The sequence below is a fragment of the Syngnathoides biaculeatus genome, chromosome 7 (genome assembly GCF_019802595.1).
Source record: "Syngnathoides biaculeatus isolate LvHL_M chromosome 7, ASM1980259v1, whole genome shotgun sequence".
Classification (NCBI taxonomy): Eukaryota; Metazoa; Chordata; class Actinopteri; order Syngnathiformes; family Syngnathidae; genus Syngnathoides; species Syngnathoides biaculeatus.
In genome coordinates this window covers 1,623,467-1,649,956 of record NC_084646.1, presented here as the reverse complement: position 1 = coordinate 1,649,956, position 26,490 = coordinate 1,623,467, and the positions used below count along the sequence as shown (strand labels likewise).

At 44.4% G+C, this 26,490-nt stretch overlaps 2 long non-coding RNA genes across 2 annotated transcripts in view; both read left to right on the top strand.

Moving 5' to 3' along the window:
* Positions 1-26,490, top strand: part of LOC133504120 (uncharacterized) — a 93,209-nt gene that overhangs the window by 40,992 nt on the left and 25,727 nt on the right. The window lies entirely within an intron of this gene.
* LOC133504121 (uncharacterized) lies at positions 10,084-25,019 on the top strand. Its single transcript, XR_009795906.1, has 3 exons — positions 10,084-10,133; positions 21,204-21,264; positions 24,554-25,019. It is a non-coding gene; the product is annotated as an uncharacterized LOC133504121 (long non-coding RNA).

Here is a 26,490-nt window from a genome sequence, read left to right as displayed (position 1 = left end):
TAGAGGGTTTTGATACTCTATGATGTTCCAGAAAATACATGGAAACCTGCGGAGCTCCTTAGGTCAAGACATGAAGAGAGTTAAAGTGAGATGGTGAGTATTTTTAGTGCAGTATTAAAAAAATCCAAGAAAACTTTTCGCTTGGTGGTGACTGGTTACCATATCTGCCTCACAGTTTTGAGGACGAGGGTTCAAATCCGGTTTCGCCTGCGTGAAGTTTGCATGTTTTCCTGTGCATGCGTGGGTTTTCTCCTTGTTCTCCTGTTTCCTCCCTCGTCCCCAAAATATGTGTGGTAGGTTAATTGAAGAGTCTAAATTTCCCATAGGTGTGAATGTGAGTGTGAATGGTTCTTTGTTTTAATGTACCCCCGCGGTAGGCTGGCCACCAGTTCAGGGTGTACCCCGTCTCTCACCTGAAGATAGCTGGGATAGATTACCCTACTCCTGCAACTCTAGTGAGAACAAGCTCTATCGATTATGGATTAATGAACACAATTTTATCCCTTGCTTTACAGAATATCTGATAAGACACTAAATTCATCAAACCCTTTAGTGACAAAAACGATCTATTAGCAATAGAAGCATATATTGAGCGCAGTCCGGTATGTCTGATTCTCAATGTGTGGTATTAGTATTGAGTCCTCCCTCTAGTTGTATGTAAAAGAATCGCTGACTAGTACAGTTCACTTGTATTTAACTTTCAAGTTCAACAGAGCAACAAAGAGCAGTTTTTAATTATCCATATTTAAGCACAATGTATGTCTTCAAATTGAATAATGTACAGTGGGTTATATTATTAGGTATACTTGGCAATAAAACCTCACTCTTTTTAATGAACACTATTAAATTACTGTATTTTAATGTTGATCATTACAAAGGTACTTGGATTGGAAGTGTTTTATTGGGTGGTACTTATGTAAGTTTGAGAACCACTGGTCAATGCGCTTAGTCTTGGGCCTAACCTGATATATAGGTTGTCCCCCAAAAATGTATACACACTTAAAATAATTGTAAACTTGATTGTTAAAATAATTCCAATACATTTTAATATGTCAAGGAATTTACAAATATTATTTAAAGTGTGAATATATTTTTGGGGACACCCTGTATAAGTGCAGTGCTTATGGTCCAGAAACAGCAGCTGAAACGTCGCCTCTCTGCCGCCGCTGTCCAATGACCCCTGGTGCTGATTGGAGTAGCGCTTTGGCCCCTGTCTCGTTTAATTTCCCTAATTGGGAGTAAATGGCCTTATTGTTAACTCTACATCCTGTGCAGGGAACCACATGTTCCTGACACGCTCCCCGATCTCTCCTTGATTGCAGCAACTACATCGGGAATTCTCCTCCTCTTGGTGAAAGAATGTTGGCAGTTAATACAACCCATTGGTGTTGGTTTGTTTTAGTAGACTATAACCAACTAAAATCTCATTTTTTCACATAACTACCCCATAGCTCAGTGGTTACAGCACTGGTTTGGTAAACCAGGGGTTGTGGGTTCGTATACCACTGGGGCCTCCACTCCCTGAGAAGGGTTGCGTCAGGAAGGGCATCCGGCGTAAAAATTGTGCCAAACATATATGTGCGTTCATCTGAGATGACATGCTGTGGCAACCCTGAAAGGGACAAGCTGAAAGAAACTTACTTTTTACTTGTTGTTTTTTGTTTTAATTATTTGTATTAGGACAACAATTGTAGAACTAGTCAGGAAATACATGATGCAAGCAATACATTTAGCTCCATGTTTCTAAGTTAGGTCATAACTTTGTTTTTTACTCCTAAACCAAGGTCAAACCACAAACATTCATTACATCTGGGGTCTGCTTTCACTGCAGATGACAATGTCAGCTTCGAAAATTATGGTCTATGGAGATTCCAATCTAACATCATCAACACTGCAAATAGGAAGGGACTCAGAGCTGATCCTTGATGCAGTCCCACCTCCACCTTAAATTATTCTGTCACACCTATGGCACACCTCACCACTGTTCTGCTGCCCTCATACATGTCCTGTACTATTCTAACATACTTCTCTGCCACACCAGACTTACGCATGTAGTACCACAGTTCCTCTCTTGGTACTCTGTCATAGGCTTTCTCGAGATCCACAAAGACACAATGTAGCTCCTTTTGACTTTCGCTGTACTTTTCCACTCGCATCCTCAAGGCAAATAATGCAACTGTGGTACTCTTTCTAAGCATGAAACCATGCCGTTGCTCGCAGATACTGACTTCTGACCTGAGTCTACCCTCCACTACTCTTTCCATTAACTTCATTGTGTAGTTCATCAACTTTATTCCTCTATAGTTGCCATCTTTTACTCTTACTTCTCACTCATTTTCTTCATTCATCAACTTCTCAACGTATTCTTTCCAGCTATTAAGCACACTACTGGCACCAGTCAACACATTCCCATCTCTATACTGAATCACCCTAACCTGCTACACATCCTTCCCATCTATATCCCTCTGTCTGGCCATCCTGTAGAGACCCTTTTCTCCTTCTTTTGTGTCCAACCTGGTGCACATGTCGTCATATGCCTCTTTTTTAGCCTTCGCCACCTCTACCTTTGCCCTGTCTCATCTCAATGTATGTATGTATGTAATGTATTCAAGTTATCCTTGTGACTAACACGGTGGTGAAGGTTTCTGAAAGGGCTTCTTGGGTTCACGCATCACAGTGTGTGAAGGTCCCAATGCCCCTGATTATCCTGAATTCTCCACTCTCATCTTCTACGGTAAGTGACCAAAAAGGTCATCAAAATCATAAAAGTCAGCCTATAAAGGCTGAGAACCTCGATGCAAGAGGGTTCACTTTCCTCATCCTGAGTGTGCTGAGTATCCAGCTTTACTTTTATATTTTGTTCTAGCACGTAAATGTTTAGCATTTTGTTGCTTCGCTTCCACTTGTGGCTTGTTCATCTTTAGTGCTTTGTTGGCTTTCTTTTTAGTTTTTTGATGATTTTCACTGGTAAGGTTAACTGATGTAGTAGATTTATTATGTTGGATTAATCAAAAGGGGTGGGGGAACTCTATTGGCAGATTTATGTTTTATATATACACCAAATATTAGTTCTATTAGTTCTACCTTCAACTTTCACAGGTTTTATTCTGTTGTAGGTCAAAAAGCTCTATGTTTATACAGCTGGACATAATTAACTGTCTTATTTTGTCTTGTTTTTTCTCTTTTTGTCTCTCCCACTTTTATATCACCAAAGGACATTTAGTCTGATCTTTACTCAGGGGTGGCAACTCGCAAGACTTGAACCTTTTCCTCTCTTTGCAAAGATTTTCCTTTCTTTTGTAATAATGATCCACAAAGACAAGATTGTCTCCTTGCTTTTGGTGTCAGAAAAATATTTTGCAAAAAACAGTCTTCAGCCTTTGTTAGACATTTTCAAAAATATTAACTAGACAAACTGAACAATACTCCCGATAACAGCAAACTCATGGACTCCCGCAGATTAAGTTCCACATTACTCTATTTTTACAGGAAATGTTAAATATTTAGGTATCAATATCTAATGAAATCTCACAGAGCCAACCAATCTAAATGATAATAATACAGTTATAATAATAAAAAAGAAAATCTTACCTCAAAAAAATTATTTTCACTGATTTCATTTAAGACCACAATTAAATGGTTTCAAAGAATTAGAATGAGTCGCTCTACTCTTCAGAAAAGCAAGCAGTTGAGAGGCCTAAATGCTTCCACACTATTCAGCCATGTTTGCTCATTACCAATTAGACGGTGAATTTAATTGGTCACGCAATCCCATTTCCTGATAGACTCCACAATTTGGGCTAAATTTGCATCTGGACTCATTTTGACGAAGGTCCTTTTCCTTACTTTGTTCTACTTTATATATTTGAGAGTAAGATTACAACAGTACATGTATTTAGTTAAATCTTTAATTAGAAAACCTTTGTTAATCTTTGCTGCAACAGTCGCCCGATTGTGGTTGGGAAACACATGGGAGATGCCTTGGCTGATGACCTTCTCTGTACCTTTCCACTAGCATCCTCAAGGCAAATAATACGTCTGTGGTACTCTGTCTAAGGATGAAACCATGCTTTCCATTAACTTCATTGTGTAGTTTATCAACTTTATTCCTCTATAGTTGCCACAGCTCTGCAAGTCGCCTCTGGTCTTAAAATGGGAACTCGCACACTTTTCCTCCATTCTTCAGGTATCTTCTCGCCCGCTAGTATTCTCTTGAAATAATTGGTCAAAAACCTCTCCAAATTGCCTCCATACCGCCACCGGTATGTCATCAGGACCAACTGGCTTTTCATTTTTCATCAAAATTAGAACCGATTAGCCGGAGTAAAACAGAATATATGTGCGTAAATGAGAGGGGTGAAGGGGGAAGAGTGAGGCTCCAGAGAGAAGAGATAACGAGGGTGGACGGCTTCAAATACATGGGGTCAACAATCCAGAGCAATGGAGTGTGGTAAGGAAGTGACTAAATGGATCCAAGCAGGTTGAAACAGTTGGCGGAAGGTGTCTGGTGTGTTATGTGACAGAAGAGTCTCTGCTTGGATGAAGGACAAAGTTTATAAAACAGCGGTGAGGCCGGCCATGATGTACGGATTAGAGACGGTGGCACTGAAGAAACAACAGGAAGCAGAACTGGAGGTAGCATAAATGAAGATGCTGAGGTTCTCGCTCGGAGTGAGCAGGTTGGATAGGATTAGAAATGAGGTCATTAGAGGGACAGCCAAAGTTGGATGTTTTGGAGACAAGATTCGAGAGCGCAGACTTCGATGGTTTGGACATATTCAGAGATGAGAGAGTGAGTATATTGGGGGAAGGGTGCTGAGGATGGAGCTGCCAGGCAAAAGAGCGAGAGGAAGACCAAAGAGAAGGTTTATGGATGTGGTGAGGGAAGACATGAGGGCAGTTGGGGTTAGAGAGGAAGACGCAGGAGATAGGCTAAGATGGAAAAAGATGACCCCGGGATGAGGCGAAAGCAAACGAAGAACATTTGTAATTTTGAGTGTACCCCTTTAAGAGAAGAGGGGGCGGTGTAAAGTAGGCAGGAGATTGTGTGGCCGTGCAGCATGCCGTTGTTAGACAGCTAAAAATAAATAAATAAATAAATATCAGGCTGACTTCTTTTTTTTTTTTGGCATGCCGTCTCACGATTGACCAAAATTCCCATGATCGACACCCCTGCTTTAGATGAACGCGCATATTTGCACTGGCTTGTACCCCCATAGGGCTGCCAATTACATTTGCAAAACAGTCACAAAGATACTGTTAGTTGTGTTTTGGCTGTAATGGCTAATGAGGCCTGTTATGCATGTCAACCGATTGGAAAATATCATACTGAATTGTTTTTTCAGACGGTGGTTGCTCCATTGCAACTGTAAACATCTGTGGCATTCTAACATTACCAAATGTGATTCTGATTAAAAATATCCATCCATCCATCCATCCATACATTTTCCAAGCCACTTATCCTGAAAAGGGTCATGGGAGTATATCTATCCTAGCTAACTTTTTAGGCGAAACAACACCGTGAAGTGGTCGCCAGTCAGTTACAGGGCAAATATTGACATCACTGAGCAGGCCATATCAAAGTCAGGCATGTGTACAACTACACCCTCAGTTGTGAGTAAAAACAACAAGAATTTATAGAGCAAGTATCCGCTTGAAATTTGCTCAAGAAGCACTAATTCTCATTCATTACAGCCAAGCAAACCACTCTCAAAATGGGACATCCCCGCAACCAGACTAATTTTACAACAGATCAGGAAAACCTCTGCTGCAGCTGTGCATAGATTATCACCAAATGTATTAAATGTCCAATTTATTTATACAACCGCCAGACACACCGTGTTTATGTTTTTGGCATGGACAAGACAACTGGATATATTGTACATTTTTTATTGTTGCAGGGGGATTGAGTTCTGTCAAGTAAGTTGCCATGCCACAAATAGCAATGGAGCGAATTGATAGCAATTGGCTTGTATGGGTTGGGTTCATGTGTTGAGCTGAGCCCGAGAACCAACTCTCAAATTGAACACCAGATGTTGCCAAACAAAATTATACTTGATTGGTTCAACAGCACGGCAAAGATCTCTCTGATAAACGTAGCCTTCCCACTTAGCATCTCGCTGCATTGAATACATATACTAAAGTCAGTAACCTTATATAAAACTGATTATTTTTCATATCTTTGTATTACATACATATATCAGGTCACCAACCTTAAGAACCCAATTATTGTCATATCTTTGTATTCACATCTTGTTTTTGACATAAAGACATCAACAGGATGCAGCTGCTGCTCACACCCTGCGGTTTCCAACGGTTTTTCAACGCCAAAGCACATGGGCCTGCAAGATGTTTGCATCATCACTGGGTTGCTGAACAGGAAGCCCGTCACACTCGAATCACCACACAGAATGTTTGCAAGTGATTGATTTTAACAATTTTTCCATTAAACATTTAGCAGAAAATATGATGCTTTGAAACGGCTTTATGAAAAGAATATAACCTGTGTATGACTGTCTCTCTCAGACAAGGCAACACATGATGAGCAACCAACTAAAACAAGCCTGAGAATGCATGAGAGAGTATTCACAAGAATGTTGATACATATATGCTATTGCTCAAAAACTAGGATGAAACTGAATGCAAGTTTGTGGTTAAATTTTTAAAGATGGACTTATTGATTAAAGGGAAAATGATAGTTGAGTTTGCGGGTGCCTGGCCCAAAATTAAGTGAAGCTAAGAGGGGCATGACAAGTCAACCCAGGGATGGCAAAAGGGGCCCAATAGGATCACAACATGAGCCCTTCCCACTGGGCGTAGATTCAGCCAACATTTTCCAGAATGTTCCACCAAAAGCTATAAAAACCTTGGATACGGAAGTCCGAGGCTTTTTTGTTCGTTTCTCGCTGACAAAGAGAAAAGGTCCTTCTATAGGTGTAATAGTCGTGTGGCAAGCTGGCGGGGAGAAGTCTTCGAGCAACTTGGGATGCTTATTTTTGACGACTCCATTTAAGATTGGGCACAAGTAAAACAACGACTATAATAAGGTAACGGCAGGATAATACCAGCAATATTACGTGATTACCTATGAAGGACAAGTTGTCTTGACAATTTATCCTTAATCCCGAAAATGCTTATTACTAAATTAGGCTTCGAGCTATGTAGGTCTTGATCACCCCTAACAGGCTCACTTAAAAATGTCTATTTTCCCGAATTTCTGTTGCTTTAAATTCTTTGAATCTTACTTCATTAATATTACTTCTTACTATTTTTATTATTTAGCTCATCCTACTTACCATCAGTATTATCATTTTAATCATTTTTCCTTTTATTGATTTATGTTCAATTAACATCAAATTTTGCCTTAACATCGCAACCGTACCCCGCGTCTGGTGGGAATGACTATCGAGTAATGAATGTTATCTGAACAATTTTTAGAATTTTATTAAATACTTAAAACTTCCATCTTCATCTATCTTTGTCATTCTTATATTGAGTTGTCTCATTATTACCATTCTACCTCATTAAAGATCAAGCGTCAACGACATTAACATCATTTAGTCGTAAAATTCTATTTTAATCAGTCACTCATTGATAATCTCCAGTTTAAGATAAAACAAATCCGTACAATCCTAACAAATATTGTTAAATTTACTAGGTCAATGACAAGTGCAATCGATTCATAAGAGATGAAGCTGATGAATGAAGAAAATGAGAGCGAAGTAAGAGTAGAAGAGGCAAGTGTGAAGGACCAGGAAGTGGCAATGATTAGTAAGGGGGAAGTCAGATAGCCACGACAAAGTATGAAAAATGGAAAGGCAGTTGGTCCTGATGACATACCAGTGGAGGTATGGAAGCAATTTGGAGAGATGGCAGTGGAGTTTTTGACCAACTTATTCAACAGAATACTAGCGGGCGAAAAGATGCCTGAAGAATGGAGAAAAAATGTTCTAGTTCCCATTTTTAAGAACAAAGGGGCTCTTCGGAGCTGTGGGAATTATAGAGAAATGAAGTTGATGAGCCACACAATGAAGTTATGGGAAAGAGTAGTGGAGGCTAGATTCAGGACAGAAGTCAGTATCTGCGAGCAACAGTATGGTTTCATGCCTAGAAAGAGTACCACAGATGCATTATTTTCCTTGAGGATGCTAGTGGAAAAGTACAGAGAAGGCCAGAAGGAGCTACATTGTGTCTTTGTGGATCTAGAGAAAGCCTATGACAGAGGACCAAGAGAGGAACTGTGGTACTGTATGCGTAAGTCTGGTGTGGCAGAGAAGTATGTAAAATAGTACAGGACATGTATGATGGCAGCAGAACAATGGTGAGGTGTGCCTTAGGTGGCACTGAAGAAACAACAGGAAGCAGAACTGGAGGTAGCAGAAATGAAGATGTTAGGTTCTCACTCGGAGTGAGCAGTTTGGATAGGATTCGAAATGAGGTCATTAGAGGGACAGCCAAAGTTGGATGTTTTGGAGACAAGATTCGAGCGAGCAGACTTCGATGGTTTGGACATGTTCAGAGGCGAGAGAGAGAGTATATTGGTAGAAGGGTGCTGAGAATGCAGCTGCCAGGCAAAGAGCGAGAGGAAGACCAAAGAGAAGGTTAATGGATGTGGTGAGGGAAGACATGAGGGCAGTTGGGGTTAGAGAAGAAGATGCAGGAGATAGGCTAAGATCGAAAAAGATGACACGCTGTGGCGACCCCTAACGGGACAAGTCAAAAGGAAAAGAAGAAGCTAACTTTAAAACACAAGAAAAAGTGAAATGAAAAGTATTCGCCGACCAGTTTATTTCATTTAATTTTTTTGTATTTGATTTTTTTTTTGTTTGTTTTGCTTTTGTGGATCTGTACCACCTTTCAGATGGCAGGAGCTCAAACAGTTGATAATGAGAGGGGTGTGGGTGGTGTCCTGAATCATGCTCAGAGCTCTGCTGAGGCACCAAGAAGGATAAATATCTGCCACAGAGGGGAGAAGCCAGCTAATGATCTTCTGTGCTTCTTTGTCCTCTATAGCCTTGCTCTGTCTGCCTCAATGCTGCTCCTCTACCAGTGGTGACACAGGATGTTGTCAGGGTCTCAATAGATGAGCGGTAGGATGCCAGCTGTAACTTTGTATCCAGGATGTTTTTCCTGAGAATTCTCGTGAAGTGGAGACACTGTTGAATTTTCTTGATGAACGCTAAGATGTTGTCTGTCCACGAGAGGTCCTCAAAGACCAGGACTCCCAGGAGACTGAACGTGCGGACTCTCTTCACACACTTGCTGTTGAAGAAGAGCGGAACCGGTTCAATTCTTTTCCTCCCGAACTCCACAATGATCGGCTTTGTTTTTATAGTGTTCAGTGCCAGATTGTTGTCTGTGCACCAGTTTGTGAGCTTCTGGACTGCTTCTCCGTTGGGTGCCTCTTCTCCGTTTGAGATCAGACTGGTCACTGTTGTGTCATCAGCAAATTTTGACAATTTTTTTTTTTTTTTGGACTGGGCTGCAGTTGAACGTGTCGAGACAGTACAGGAGGGGGCTTAGCACGCAGCCCAGTGGTGAGTTGGTGTTCAGTGGCAGAAAGGTGGGAGTCAATTGCAAGGGCCAAAAAGCCATCCTATTAAGGGTAATTTATTAAAAACTGCCTTGGTGATGTGACTGAAATGTTGTGTCCTGAAAACTTAAATCTTACACAAATGGTATCAGACCTTCACCTGTCCCACCACACTGTTGAACAGAGAATGTTGCACACGTGCATGGCTACGTATTCACTGTTGCACTCAGACCTCCAATAATGTGAATAATGTAGTGTTGCATTACATGAGAGTTGTGACGTATGAGACAAGACTTAGTTTAACTGGTAGTTTGTCTGTGTGATAGAGCACACAATGTTTTTAAATTACTGACTTGTGGTTAAAGTACCCTTTAGGAGTTAAGTTTTCTTGTTATCATATCGGTCTATGACATTTACAATAAACCTGGCTGAACAAAGGTATGTGTATTAGGAGGGAATGATGTTCATCTGTATGATGTGGCTCTTTAATACGTATCCTGTGGCTCTTTATCCCTGATCGGTTGGCCACCCTTGACTAGGAGGAAGATGAACTCAAACAAGGGTGCTTGTATGGAAAGGTCTTCTTGCCATTTGGTGATTGGTAAGTGCATTGATTTAGTTCATAAAATTGATAGTTTTCTTTTGGTTTGTGGTAAAAGCTTCACAATTTTTCACATTTCCTTGTTTTCCACATTGTTTCGTTAAAGCTGTTGACCATCTCGCATACGTACTGTATCTTAGTGTTGTGTTCATAATATATATATTTTTTTAAGCGCTGACATTTCTTATTATATATTTACAGTACCACCTCAGCGTTATGCCCCAGTGAAAGCTTCCTCCATGGCGCTCAAGAGGTCGGGACTCCACATGCACGTTTATCCTTTGATGTATCCAGCGGGAGAAATCATTCACTTTGTGTAGCATATGGCACAGGCACTGTGGTACCTATTGGGATGTCCTCCAGGGCTCCAGCCAGGGCATTTTTCTCTTTGTTGGACCCTGCATTGTGACTCAGTGGTATGCTGGATAAACAGCAGTGGACATTGCCACCTCCCATTATCACTGACTGACTGACTGACACGAAGACACTGGGTTTGACGTGATGCAAGGGTCTATCTGCCGCCCTCGGTAGTGCTGCATAAACTTGTTTCCTGACATCAGAGAGTAGGTTATTCAAAGATATGCAATACCTGATAATGTTGTCATCGCAAACGTGTGTGTCCATCGGCAAGCCTGGAGGATGCAGTCCAACATTCAGAGTGCCTGCAAACGGGATCTCAAATGGGGACAGGTTGTGCTTCAGATGCATCCTCATATATATCAAGACAATCAGACTTTTGATCCAATTTAATTTCATGTTTTCACAAACTTTACTCATCGAAGCTTTCAGAATCTCACTTTCTTTTTCTACTGCATTGCTCGAGTGGGGATGGTAACTACAATGTGTTTTGAGGTCAAATTGTAGTCTATCCGAAAGCCATCCCTTTTAAAACATAGTCCAACCAATGCGTCATTTTACCATAACAAAAGAAAAGATGGTAGAGGAGACAAGGCTTACTGTCAGGGTACATCCAAAACTCGAAAGTCGGCCCGCACTGTTGCCACACAACACATTCAGCACGAGTAGATAGCGAGTGAAGGTCAGTGCGAGTGGGGGCAGGGAGAGTGGGGAGTGTACTGGGAGGAGGTGAAGTGGAAGGAAGGAAGAGGCAGGCACTATCAGCTTTGGCGCAGCATCCGCACTTGAATTTCTCTGAGAAACAGGGTCAGACAAGTCGGTGTGTGTCGCACATTTACAAACCACTATAAGAGATGGCAGCAGGACAGCATTGAGAAGAGCCGCAACCTTGCCACAGTGAAAAATTGGTCTAACATCAGATTTTAAAATGTTTTGGCGCCAGAGGCTGCCAAAGTCACTGACCATATGAAAAGCAGTGACAAAGAGTGATGACAAAGCCACAATTCCAAAATCATCAAATAGCCCAAAGCCACTGTGGCACGAACCTGTATCAGGATCTCGTGAAGTTGAACCATCCACATACAAGACCAAATCTGGATTTTGCAAGGGCATAAAAAAAAGATCAACATAAGGCATACCAAAGTGCTGTCATCCCTCTATGCAAGAATGTGACTTCCTCTCATCAGGGACTAGTATGAAAGTAGTGGGGTTGAGACAACATCATACTGAACCATGAGGAAGGCCCACCTTGTTGTATCCTTTTTCACCTTGTTTACACCTTGAAACACCTTGTTGTATTTGAGCTAACGTGCAGCAAACAAGTGTGATAAGCTTTGCTCTTGCAAATTGGAATTTAAACAGTGGGTGACACACAGAGTGAGCGGCTCATAACTATTGTCGTAAATGCAGCCAGTTCACAGGCTGCCGCTGTATGTAGGAAGACCTTGTGCTACTGGATCAAGTTGACAAGAGAAATACCCCACTGGACGGAGAGGGTCGCCATGTTGATGTCATGTTTCCTTGGTGTTAGTCTAAGAACTGAACAAAGGGCTTGGACGAGTCCGGAATCCCAAGAGTAGGGCAGAATTGCAAGGCATACTTGAGATTTTCAAAGCCACTGGTAACCTCAGGTGTCCATTTAAAATGTGATTAGGAGGTCGGGGACCTGGTCAAAGTGAGAGAATGTATGACAGTCATATTCAGAATAATTTGGGATGAAATCTCTACTATAAGAGCACATTACCAAAAACAACAACACCTGTTTCTTTGTGAATGGTTTGGGTGTGTCAACAATAGCGCACACTTGAGTTGGAGAAAGCATTTTCCCTGGAGGAGTGATGGTGTGTCCTAGAAATTTAACCTTTTGTGATTAAAAACTGCAGTTTTGATAAGGATGCTTTGTGGCCTTCTGACGCGAGGTGTTTTAACCGTATCAGCCTCACACTGTTCTTTGGTGGGAGCAGCAATCAACAATTCATCAACATATTGTAGCAAAGCTGTGCCGAGTGTGAGTGTTAAAGTTTCAAGACTTCGGTGAAGTGCCTCACAGAAGAGGGTGGGGTTGCATGTCAGCCCTTGGCACAAGCACATCTAAGTATACTTTTTCAAAAAAGTAAAAGCAAACCAAAATTGTAATTTTTTGTTAGCTGGCACAAAAAAATCCATTAGTAAGGTCAACAACTAAAAACCACTTTGTGACAGGTGGAATTTGTCTCAAAATGGAATCAGGATTTGGCACACAAGGAGCCGGAAGATTTATTGCAGCATTAACAGCTTACAAATCTTGAACAAAACGCCATTCAGTTGGCTAACCTTGAGGACTGATTTTTTTTTTTCCACCGGAAATATTGGTGTTCGAACTGCAGAATTATCACATTGTACTAAACAGTAATCCCTTCATTTTCATGGTTAATGGGAACCACAATCCCATGTGAAATGTGAAAAACCGCGAAGTAGGACACCCCCACCACCCAACCACCGCCCACCCCACAAACACACCCCGGGAATTTTCATGTATGTGTATCTGGGTACCAGAATGATTAAAACATGGAAACAGTATTAATATTTTACATATGTGAAACTAAGATTACAACAATACACATATTTACTTCCTTTAATTATAAGACATTTGTTAATCTTTCCTGCAACAGTCGCCTGACTGTGGTCGGGAAACAGGAGATACATACACACACACACACAATCACACGCACGCACACACGGTGAAGGAGAGGACTGTAGAGGCTTTAAGTTCACTCACCGCGGCATTGCAACATGATGATTGTAAACACGGTCCTTCTAGAAGTATGCGTAGCCGTCCTCTTCCAAAAAAAGGCCTTTTTCATCCATGTTAAAAACATGCGCCCGCCATCTAGGAAACTCTTTATCCATGTCTCAACAAGCAGCACCATACAGAGGCACATTTCTAAGGCTTTATACTTTTTGAATTTTTTTGAACCAGCCTTTACATGTCAAAAAGCCTTGTCACAATGCAGGGTCCAACAAGGAGAAAAGTCCCCTCTGCGCTGGATCCCAAAGGATAAACATGCACAGCCTCTCGGGCTCCAAGGTGGAAGCTTTCACTGGGGCACAACGCTGAGGTGGTGTTGTACCTACATGATCAAAAAATTTTATAATTTAAAAAAGGGTTATCACAAACACAACACAAGCCGGTCAACAGCGTGGACAAGACAACATGCACAACAAGGAAATGGGTGAGACAACGGATGTTGCCACTCGTACTGTCATTGGCTGATGTCGCGCCGGCAATCAAATTTTTTTCTTTTGCCTCATTGTTCCACGTGTTGCACTGGGGACCTGCATTCTATCAATCGGCATCGTATCAATGCATCTCAGGTAATATAGCACCTAGTGTAAACCAACCTGTAATTTTTTTTGGGGTGGGAGTGGAAAAAAACACGATGCACTGAATCCACAGTGGGGGACGTGTGAAGTAAAGAGGGATTACTTTAATTCCTATTTTGAGCAATGCTTCAAATACCAGTCGAAGACCATCAACAGCATCTGCACGCAACAGGTATTGATGCGGGACAGGGCGATAAGAGGATTTAGCCCCAATCTGAACATGTGGACAGTTTTTACTTAGCCAAACATCATGTTTACGAGTACAGTTCAGTATTGATGGGACTTGCGCCAGGAGACGAGAAATGTCCATAGAAGTATGTGTGTGAAATGGCTGAGATTGGAACAAGGTCAACTTCAATGTGAGATCAACGGAGCGTAGGGCGCGTGTGCACAGACTCAATGCCTTTCTGTGTCCATTAACAGACTCTGAAAAACACATCGGCGGATCTGATGTTTGGGCCCAATCAGTCGCGCACTACCATCAATAAACAAACAGGTCTACGGGGTCTCGTACATCCTGTCATTTTGCTGCAGGATGTTTTGCCAAAGAAGTGTGTGGTGCTGAACAGATGGCATCTGAGATAGACAACTGTGATGGTATTAGTGAGACAAACGCTGCATAAAAGTCTGTCAAAAAAAAAAAAAGGTCCCTGATATTCAAGGAGTCATTTAGGTTTCTGTAAATGTCTCCTCAAAATGTCGGTCTGGTCCGTCATTCACATATGTCTTACAATACAATTTGTGGCTGCTCACTATGTCAGAACCGTGAGAAAGGAACTGAGCCACAAATCTTCTAGGAAATCTGTTGGGAAAGGCTGGCAGATTCCCCTGTCAGAAGGAATTTTAACTCCCACCTCCGAAAGAACTTTGCTTTTGTCCCAGAGGGGGCGGGGAACATTGAATCCGAGTGGACGATGTTCCGCGCCTCCATTACTGAGGCGGCCGACCGGAGCTGTGGCTGTAAGGTGGTCAGGGCCTGTCGTGGCGGTGACCCACGAACACGTTGGTGGACACAAACAGTGAGGGATGCTGTCAAGCCCGAGGAAGGAGTCCTATCAGACATTTCTGGCCTGTGGAACTCACAAGGCAGCTGATAGGTGTCGGCTGGCCAAGCTGAATGCAGCTTAGGTGGTCGCTGAGGCAAAAACCCAGGTGTGGGAGGAGTTTGGTGAGGCCATGGAGAACGACTTCAGGACGGCTTCGAAATTCTGGTCCACCATCCGGCGTCTCAGGAGGGGGAAGCGGTGCACCGTCAACACTGTGTATAGTGGGGACGGGGCACTGCTGACCTCAACTTGGGATGTTGTGAGTCGCTGGGGAGAATATTTCGAAGACCTCCTCAATTCCACCAACATCCCTTGCCATGAGGAAGCTGAGTCTGGGTGCTCTGAGGCAGGCTCTTCTATTTCTGGGGTTGAGGTCACCAACGTGGTTTAAAAGCTCCTTGGTGGCAGGACCCCAGGGGTGGATGAGATTCCTAAAGGCTCTGGATGTTGTGGGGCTGTCCTGGTTGACACGCCTTTGCAACATTGTGCGGACAGTGCCTCTGGATTGGCAGACTGGTGGTCCCTCTTTTAAAGAAGGGTGACCGGAGGGGGTGTTGCAACGATAGAGGGATTACACTCCTCAGCCTCCAATGCAGCCCTATGGGGGCACAAACCAGTACAATCTGTAGGCCCGTCCCAAGCCCGGATGAATGCAGAGGGTTGCGTCAGGAAGGGCATCCGGCGTAAAAACTGTGCCAAACAAATATGAGCGTTCATCTAAAGAATCCCATACCGGATCGGTCGTGGCCCGGGTTAACAACGCCCGCCCCCAGGACTGCTAACCTGCAGGGCGTCGATGGAAATTCAGCTACTGTGGGTCGAAGATAAAGAAGAGGAGGAAACCGGATCCATCATCAGAAGAAAAAGGGGAATGCACACAGCCTACAACTGAGGCTAGGGACTTTGAATGTTGGGACAATGACAGGAAAAGGTCAGGAGTTGTTTGACATGATGATTAGGAGAAAGGTTGATATTCTGTGCATCCAAGAGAGCAGGTGGAAAGGTAGTAAGGCTAGAAGTTTAGAAGCAGCGTTTAAATTATTCTACCACGGAGGAGATGGGAAGAGAAATGGAGTAGAGGTTATTTTTAAAGGAAGAGCTGGCTAAGAATGTCTTGGAGGTGAAAAGAGTATCAGATCGAGTGATGAGACTAAAATTTGAAATTGAGGGTGTTGTGTATAATGTGGTTAGCGGCTATGCCCCACAGGTATGATGTGACCTAGAGTTGAAAGAGAAATTCTGGAAGAAACTAGATGAAGTACTTCTGAGCATCACAAACAGCGAGAGAGTTGTGATTGGTGCAAATTGTAATGGACATATTGGTAAAGGAAACAGGGGCAATGAAGAAGTGATGGGTAAGCACGGCATACAGGAAAGGAACTTTGAGGGACAGATGGTGGTGGACTTTCCAAAAAGGATGGAGATGGCTGTAGTGAACACTTATTTCCAGAAGAGGGAGGAACATAGAGTGACCTACAAGAGCGGAGGTGGAAGCACACAGGTGGATTATATTTTGTGCAGACGATGTAATCTGAAGGAGATGACTGACTGTAAAGTAGTGGTAGGGGGAGAATGTAGCTCAACAGCATAGGATGGTGGTGTGTAGGATGACTCTGGTGATGGGTAGGAAGATTAAGAAGACAAAGGTAGACCAGAGAACCAAGTGGTGGAAGTTGAGAAAGGAAGAATGTTGTGCGGCCTTTCGGAAAGATGTGAGACAGGCTCTCGATGGACAGCAGAAGCTCCCGGAAGACTGGACTACGACAGCCAAGGTAATCAGAGAGACAGGCAGGAGAGTACTTGGTGTGTCTTCTGGTAGGACAGGGGAGGAGGAGACTTGGTGAAGGAACCCCAAAATACAGGGAGTCATACAAGGAAAGAGATTAGCGAAGAAGAGGTGGGACACTGAGAGGACTGAGGAGAAGCGAAAGGAGTACATCGAGATGCGGCAAAGGCTAAACAAGAGACATATGAAGACATGTACACCAGGTTGGACACAGAAGAAGGAGAAAAAGATCTCTACAGGTTGGCCAGACACAGGGATAGAGATGGGAAGGATGTGCAGCAGGTAAGGGTGATTAAGGATAGAGATGGAAATGTGTTGACTGGTGCCAGTTGTGTGCTAAATAGATGGAAAGAATACTTTGAGAAGTTGATGAATGAAGAAAATGAGAGAGAAGGAAGAGTTGAAGAGGCAAGTGTGAAGGACCAGGAAGTGGCAATGATTAGTAAGGGGGAAGTCAGATAGCCACTACAAAGTATGAAAAATGGAAAGGCAGTTGGTCCTGATGACATACCAGTGGAGGTATGGAAGCAATTTGGAGAGGTGGCCGTGGAGTTTTTGACCAACTTATTCAACAGAATACTAGTGGGAGAAAAGATGCCTGAAGAATGGAGGAAAAATGTTCTAGTTCCCATTTTTAAGAACAAAGGGGCTCTTCGGAGCTGTGGGAATTATAGAGAAATAAAGTTGATGAGCCACACAATGAAGTTATGGGAAAGAGTAGTGGAGGCTAGATTCAGGACAGAAGTAAGTATCTGCGGGCAACAGTATGGTTTCATGCCTAGAAAGAGTACCACAGATGCATTATTTTCCTTGAGGATGCTTAGTGGAAAAGTACAGAGAAGGTCAGAAGGAGCTACATTGTGTCTTTGAGGACCTAGAGAAAGCCTATGACAGAGTACCAAGAGAGGAACTGTGGTACTGCATGCGTAAGTCTGGTGTGGCAGAGAAGTATGTTAAAATAGTACAGGACATGTATAATGGCAGCAGAACAATGGTGAGGTGTGCCTTAGGTGTGAGAGAAGAATTTAAGGCGGAGGTGGGACTGCATCAGGGATCAGCTCTGAGCCCCTTCCGGTTTGGAGTGGTAATGGATAGGCTTACAGATGAGGTTAGACTGGAATCCCCTTGGACCATGATGTTCGCAGATGATATTGTGATATGCAGTGAAAGCAGATAGCATGCAGAGGAACAAATGGAAAGATGGAGACATGCACTGGAAAGGAGAGGAATGAAGATTAGCTGAAGTAACACAGAATATATGTGCGTGAATGAGAGAGGTGGAGGGGGAAGAGTGAGGCTACAGGGAGAAGAGATAGCGAGGGTGGAGGACTTCAAATATTTAGGATCAACAATCCAGAGCAATGGTGAGTGTGGTGTGGGAGTGAAGAAACGGGTCCAAGAAGGTTGGAACAGCTGGCGGAAGGTGTCTGGTGTGTTATGTGACAGAAGAGTCTCTGCTAGGATGAAGGGCAAAGTTTACAAAACAGTGGTGAGGCCGGCCATGATGTACGGATTAGAGATGGTGGTACTGAAGAAACAACAGAAAGCCGAACTGGGGGGAGCAGAAATGAAGATGTTGAGGTTCTCACTCGGAGTGAACTGTTTGGATAGGATTAGAAATGAGGTAATTCGAGGGATAGCCAAAGTTGGATGTTTTGGAGACAGGATTCAATGGTTTGGACATGTTCAGAGGCGATAGAGTGAGTATAATGGTGGAAGGGTCTTGAGGATGGAGCTGCCAGGCAAAAGAGCAACAGGAAGACCAAAGAGAAGGTTTATGCATGTGGTGAGGGAAGATATGAGGGCAGTTAGAGAGGAAGATGCAGAAGATAGGCTCAGATGGAAAAAGATGAAACGCTGTGGCGACCCCTAACGTGAGAAGGCGGCGACACCATCACCATCACCATCGCCACCTCCTGGACAGCAACGTGAGAAGGCGGCGACACCATCGACATCGCCAACTCCTGGACAGCAACGTGAGAAGGCGGCGACACCATCGCCATCGCCACCTCCTGGACAGCAACGTGAGAAGGCGGCGACACCATCGCCATCGCCACCTCCTGGACAGCAACGTGAGAAGGCGGCGACACCATCGCCATCGCCCCCTCCTGGACAGGAACGTGAGAAGGTGGTGGCACCATCGCCACCTCCTGGACGGGAACATATGGACATGCCCGTCGCCGTCGGAGCAGGAACAGGGGACAACCACCGACCGGTCGCTGACAGAGCAAGCACGGGGAGCGACCGCGGACCGGTCGCCACTGGTACTCCAGGGCAAGGACGAGAAGCGGCTGTGGAGACGTCGCCACCTCCTGGACAGCAACGTGAGGCGGCATCGGTTCGGTCCCCACTGCCACGTGAGCTTGCAGTGCATTCGTTAGACAGCAACGTGGGCGTGGCGCAGTGGCGGATCCGTTTCCAGGGCAATGTGAACGAGAGTCGGCAGAGAGTCAGTCGAAACTGACACGTGGGCGTGTCTCGGGAGCGGGTCAGTTCCAACTGCCGCGTGAGCTCTACTCGGAACAGCCAAAACCTCGACGTGGGAATGGCGAGGAGGCGGGTCAGTTTCCACAGCTACGTGCGCTTGGCGTGGTGGCGAGTCCATTCCCACTGTGACGTGCACTTGGCAAGGTGGCGAGTCCGTTCCCACTGCAGCGTGCGCTTGGTGAGGGGGTGGGTCTGTTTCCACGGCTACGTGAACGAGGGTAGGCAGAGAGTCAGTCGAAATTGACACATGGGGGTGTCTCGGGAGCGGGTCAGTTCCAACTGCCACGTGAACCTGCGTCAGCAGCGAGTCCGTCGCGGTTGTGACGTCAGAGTAACTCGGCTGGTTCGCCAATCCTTGCCGGAAATGGGCCGTGAGAGCCGCTAATTTGGCGGTCTGCCGCTCTATCTGCACCCGCATTTCGCGGCAGAACGCCTCGTGATTTGGCGGCTCCTCCTCCCTCTGGGCTGGGAGCTTCGCAACCAGCTGCGGGTCTGCCGGTTTCGCCGTTGCCGGGAGGAGTGGGAGGACGATGTCTTAGTTGCCGCACAGCGGGAGGCACCGGGGAGCGCCCGGCCGGGGCGTCTCCTCTGGCCCGGGTAGATGGCCAAGCAGGTTCCCTCATACGGATTGGTGTACTTAAACCTACCGGGCGAAGACGCTTGGGTGCTGGAGACACGGGGAGGTGAAACAAACTGACTGGGATGAAAGATCGGACGAGCAGATTCATAATCAGAATAATCGGAGTCGTACTCCGGCAGCCGGTCATACAAATCACGGTCCTCCTCATATTCCGAAAAGTCAGAGTCCAGAAGAATATGAGGAGCCGGACGGGTCGTGTTCGGGACGTATTCATACCTCGCTGGCGGAGCGTAAGACACGGAAGCGGAGGACGTCAAGGAGCCTACCCGGATTGGACAGGCTTGGTCCTCCGGCAGACGGTCTTCCTTGCGTCGGTCCCGGCGACGCCGGGTCTTTCCTGCTGGGTCCTGTTTTGGCCAGTTTGTTCTGTCGCGTCCAATTGGATCGGGAGTAGGACCCAAATGCAGGACTCAGACGATGCAAGGTAGTTCAGGGAGAAACGTTTATTATATGCCGAGTTCGGGGATTGAGCAGGCAGTCAGGTGCAGCAGCGGTCGTTGGGACGTTGGGCGAAGAGAGCAGGTGAGCGGGCAGGCAGGAGTCGGTACACAGGAGAATGATCAAAGCAGACAGAAGTATCAAAGGAGTCAGGCTTACAAGGTTGGTTGGAGAACAGGCGAAGGTCGGTACACACGCGTTGTCGATAAGGGATACGAGAGCGCTGGAACGGGACATGGAGCTCAACGAACTGGCAGCAGCCAGTCGTCAACGGGGTCATATAAATACACAGCATAATCAGGCTGCATGAGCCGCAAGTGTGCACCTCCCAATCAGCGCAACCGCGCGGACACCCGCACAGCCCTGGCTGGAGCGGCAGGATCATGACACAAGGTCCATTTAATATTAAGCTACAGTAGTGCTCCAATGAGGACATGAGGAAGTTATGCAGTCATGACTAAATATGGGCTGGACACACACTTCAATCCCCTTTCGGAATCAAAAGAGCCCGACACCTGAAATGAAATTAAAGAAAGGTGCCAGCGGCGTCATCGCCCGGAGTGGGTGGTGCATCGTGCGTAGGGCCTTTTCCTCTGAGATGAGCCAAGCAGGGGCGCAGTCAGCTTCCTTGTCGAAATGTCATCAAAGGGTGCCAGCTGGCACTGGAGAAGACATGGTTTTCCAGTTGTCATCAGGTGGAGGGATCGCTGTGCCTGAAGCAGATCTGGCGGGTCGTGTAGACAATATATGGAATCACGTCCCCCTTTCCTGCAGGACGTATTGCTGTGGCCTTCTTCTCCCTTACCTGAAAGGGACCTGTCCACCTAGGTTCAGACCATTTACGTTTTATTACTTTTAACCACACAGTTTCACAAGTATTCATTTCGAGGGGAGCATCTTGTTGTGAATGTAGTGATTAACCAAACGTTTTATCACGATGCTTGGTGTTTCAGATTTGCAGGGATATGCCTCTGGCCATCGTGAAAAGCAAACTGCTATGACAAGCAAATCCAGGTAACCTCACACAGTTTTAATCATGTCGGTGAAATCCTATTCAAATCAACTGACCAGGGGCATCGACGTCCACATTGTGTACTTCCTGTGGTGGTTTTACTGTAGGCATACTGTTATACCTACTGCAAACACTGCAGTCCTGCATTTCACCTTTAACAATTTGTCTCATGAAAGATGCTGCCAGGAGTGGAGTCGTCACAGTGTTACATCCACACCTTCATGGCATGTTCCATGGGCTTCAGAAATTTGATTTTTCAATTGTGTCTGAGATGGAATGCACTTACCTTCTTTTCGCCATACGCTATCCTCATCTTTGACACCCACTTTCGACTTCCATACACTTTTTTTCTGGACATGCTTTTTCCTGCCACAACTTAACTGTTTCTACTGTCACCTCCTTTTGATTGTCACATTTAGACTCACTTACAGTTAGTTGGAGTGTTGGTCGGTACCCCGTAACCTTGTTTGCTGCTCGATCTGCTGATTTGTATCCTGCTGATACAAAATCATTATTTCGAGAGTGACCTTTGCATTTTATTACAGCCACCACTGTTGGGAGCATTGAAGCATCTCACAATTCGAGAAGGTCATCCTGATGTTTAATGGGTGTACCCGCTGCAGTTTGGAAATTGTTTCGCTGCCATTCTTTTAATGCAACATGAACTGTCATGTGTGCATACGCTGAATCTGTGTAAATGTTAACTGACTGATTTTTTGCCAACTTGAGAGCTGCTGTTAATGCCAAAATTTCTGCTCTTTGTGCTGACTGGGAGCCTGGAATTCTTTCTGCTCGTACTTCTTCAAAACCTGCTTCTGTGGGTTTGGTTACTGCAAAACCAGATTGTAGGCCATCGTTGTCTTTGAAGCAACATCCGTCTGTGAATAGAATCAAGTCTGGGTTGTCAAGAGATGTCTCGTAGAGTTCAGTGCAGAGTGAGTTTTCTTTTGTAGTTTTTCGTACACAACAATGCAGTTGTCCTCCGAGCAGACCTTCTGTAATGTTACTGTCGGAGTGGGTGACTGAGTTCAGTTTGGAACATGATGCCTGGAGTAGTTGCAAAGACCAAGAAAACCAGCCTGGTTTTGACAATTGTTGGTTTTGGGTGATGAAGGATATCGTCTTTGTGAGAGGGAGACATTCCTGTGCCATGGCGTGAGATCAGACGTCCGAGAAAGGAAACCTGTGGTCGGGCAATCTAGAGTTTGGACTTGGAACACTTCAGTCCAACTGAGGCCAAATGAGAAAGCAAAGACCTAGTGGCTTCGAGACAAGAGGTTTCAGATGGAGCCGCCAGCAAGAGGTCATCCACATACTGCACCAGGAGAACCCCATGAGGCAATTCAAGTGGAGATAGGAACTGACAAAGACAGTCATTGAAGAGTCTCACTCCTGCTTTGAGCAAGCCGTCAATTTTTTTGGAAATGCCAATCATCCCAGCCTCTTTTAAAAAGTATTGGGGAACATATATTTGTCCTGGTTTCATCTGAAACACAACAGGTGAGACGTTGTAGAGGCCAACATCAGTGGGATCCATGGACCACAGAGATGTGGGAAGGGAATCAAGAAGTTGACCAGCAAAATCGCTGTCGGTTGTTTCACGTCTATGGTGCCTGTCCAGAAGCTGGTGCTCCAAAACAGAAGTGGGTAAAAATGTGTTCGACTGAATCCAATAAACATCAAGTGATGGGGAAAAGAGCAATAGAGAGTGAAATGAATTTTGCCAATCAGTGGCCTGTGTGTATGCCAGGACAAACAGACTGAGATCCTTCGCTGTGTGCTGAGGTGAGACCATCAAGAAGACATGTGGGTGACAAGGAGGCATCGAAGGATCCGGGGGATCCACCCTCCTGTACCATTTGAGTTGTTCAGGAGTCAGGAACACCAAAAAGGCGACACCTGGTTTGGCTGCAAACAAATCATCCATCAATTCCTATATGTTGTTTTCAATTTCCTGAAATGCCTCGCTATAGATCTGATCCCCTGATCTGTCATAGTACAGGGTGCAATGCATACAATCAGTTACCATATCATAAGATCTGAGGTTACGAACCCAAGGTGACCAGAGAGTCCAAAAGTGTTCAGCTTCGAGCCAACCACTGGAGTCAATATCCACTCTAGCCCAGTAAATATCCGCAGTAGCGCATGCCACATGATGTTGATCAACAAGCGGGAACTGGGAGGTGGCACCGGAAGCAGAGCAGCAGTAGGTGTTACCATCAGGAAATTCCAGGATGCGTCCATCAGGGCTGCATTTGATGAGAGGTGCATGTGGTGATGAGGAGATCTCTGCCCAAAAGATTGACTGGACAGTGAGGTGCAAACACAAAAGAATACAAAAGAGTCTGTGACTGTTGATTTGGCTCTCTTGGGGTTGGTTGTAACCTCCTCGATTGTAGCCATGTGCTCTGCTTCCCCATCCAGACGCTTGTGGTCGCTGTCTGCACTCTCGGGCCCAATGACCAGGTTGTCCACAATTGAAGCAGAAATTACGGCCACGAGGGGGCGCACCTCGACCCATGAATGAACCTGCTTGATACATCATGCGCTCGGAACCGACAGAGGGAGATGAGATTAGAGCAAGAGCGGTTTCTTCGTTATTTTTTACATTTTGCAACTGCAACATGAAAAGTTGGGTTTCTGTAGTTTTGTGTTTGTCAATCTCTCAGCATCTAATGTATCAGTAGCAAGCGTTCCTTCGTTGCGGAGAGCAGGTGTTGAATGCAGGTGTGTTTGTGTATCACTGGCCAACTGCGCTGCTCCGGGGCCCATCAGGAATTAGTCAGGACCGACACCATGCAAGAGGTGGTCTCTGACGGTCAGCTATGACATCTTTTCGGGGAATCCCTTTACCAATAATCTCTCCACGTTAGTGGCAGGTACAGTCATCAAAGTCATCACCACTCTCCCATTTGGCATTGTCACGGCCTCCTCTATACACTCCACATAACATGCCTCGTCTACCATTTCCTCGGCTTTGAAATTGTCCTTGAGCGAGTGGAGTGATCGCTGTGTGTGCATTCAGCGATGACTTTGCTAAATTTCTTTGTTCTTCTTCTGGTTACATTCTTTAGTCTCAGCATGTTTGGCATGTCGCACAATGCAGTTTTTGGCTAGCTTCGTTGGGATGTGGCCACTCTTGTATTGTCTCCTTCATTTTCGGGTCTATGTAACGGTAGACCAGGACAGGTTGACCGTCCGGACCTGGAACTTGATGCGGAAGTTCAGCTCTCTGTCTGATAACTGCCGGTGATGGTGGACTCACAATCAATTTTTTCTGTCTCATGACAGGAGGTATAAAGCTTCCAGCAAGAGTCATCTGAACAGGCTGAGAATAGGAAGAACCAGCAGCAGCAGTGGCAGCAATTTGTGTGTAAAGGGGAGGGAGTAGAGTGCTTGGAAGCAGACGAGGGGGCCCCTGGTCATCATCGTGACTTGACTGCTCAGATTCCTATTTGACTTGCTAAGGATATGAGGGTACCCAGTCACTGATGTCATCCCAACAAATTTTACTAGGGAAACAGTGTATCCTACAGGAGGAGATACACAGTCATCACTTTCAGGCACTCATTTGATTTTTTCACATTTCCCTTATCCAAATTCTATTGACCATTCTATCGCTTATTAGCTTCTGTCAACCATATTTACAGACTTCCTGCATTTATCTCAATGTCTTCCAAATCCTTAATTTTAATTGTTTTGTTCTTCAATTATTTTCATTAGGAACATATTGTTATACAAGTTGCACATATTTGTAAATCACATATTTATATATAAATAGAAAGGAAGAAAGAGAAAAAAGAAAAAGAAAAAAATAATTAACATTGATTAAAAATACCTTTCTGAAAGTCAGCCTACGAGGGTTTCTCTCTCATCCTTAAGTGAACCCTTACCGAATCTGACATAGTACATCATCCTCAACCAAAGTCATATCAAGTAATTGAGCAAATAAATGAACTATAAAAAGAAAATAATAACAGAAATCAGAGTAGTTAAAAAAGAAAAAAAGACACAATCTCTAAGCACTTAACAACAAATGTTCCAGAATTGATGTATGATAATCCATATATTCGCTTCAATTTTTTGAGTTTCAAATTTTCTTAGTATCCAAACCTTTGGATGACACCTGCTCTGACAATAATAAAACAAAACATAATACTTATGAGTTCAAAGAAAGCAATGCATTGCATACAAGTACTGTATAACATACTAGGGAAAAAAGATAATAATAATAACAACAAAAGGAGTAATAATAACTGATGGAAACCGATGAAAAATTAAGCTAAACTTCATTTCACATTATATAGTCAGATATTTTAATGTTGTGGTAAGCTATGTCCAGTTTTCCCAATGTTTCTTGAACTTGTCTTGTTCTTGCCTCAAAATGAAAGTTAACATCTCCATTTTAAAGATATCTTTGACCACTTTAATCCAATCCTCAACTGTGGATATTCAAACGGTATTCAAACACCCCGACCAGCTGACCCACAACTATTTGTTATTGTGCTTTCGAATGCACCCCCGAAAAAAAAACAGAAAAGTCGTAACCGGAGCGCGGCACAACCAGTTGACTCACACACTCCTCTGCTCGCAGACGTTCCCCAGTACTGTAGTGTATTTTTTTTCTTCAAATTGAGCAACATTAACCCCTGATCATGACTGCAAAGAAGGCAAGTGGAACTGTTGGTGCTGAAAAAAGGAAAGTGGTGCGTAAAACTGTCGACTTCAAGAAGGGTTTGATAACCGAGCACGAATCTGGTCTGTGTGTTTCTGAACTATCAAAGAAGTATGGCATGGCGAAAAGGACGATCAGCACCATTCTGAAACACAAGGACGCCCTCAAAGCAAGTGATGTTGCTAAAGGAGCAACAGTGTTGACCAAGCAGAGGCCACAGATCTTGGAGGAAGTCGAAAAGTTGCTTCTTATTTTCATGAACGAGCAGCAGTTAGCTTGGGATCGTGTTGGCGAGGAAGGGAGATGAAGGCAGGAAGGATCCCTCAAGTGCCAATATTAATCTATCTGGGCTAAATAGAACGACATCCACAATTTTGTAGAACTTCATCACCTAAATAAAGCTGAATATTGCAGTGCATTTTAATGATGATGTTATGAGCCACTTCAGAAAAGTGCTTAAAAGACAGCAGAAACAAACAGATTCGTTCTTTGAGAAAAAGGGGCAGGTCACCCTCACCGAAGACATCTGAAACTGTTGTTTTGCATTGTTTTT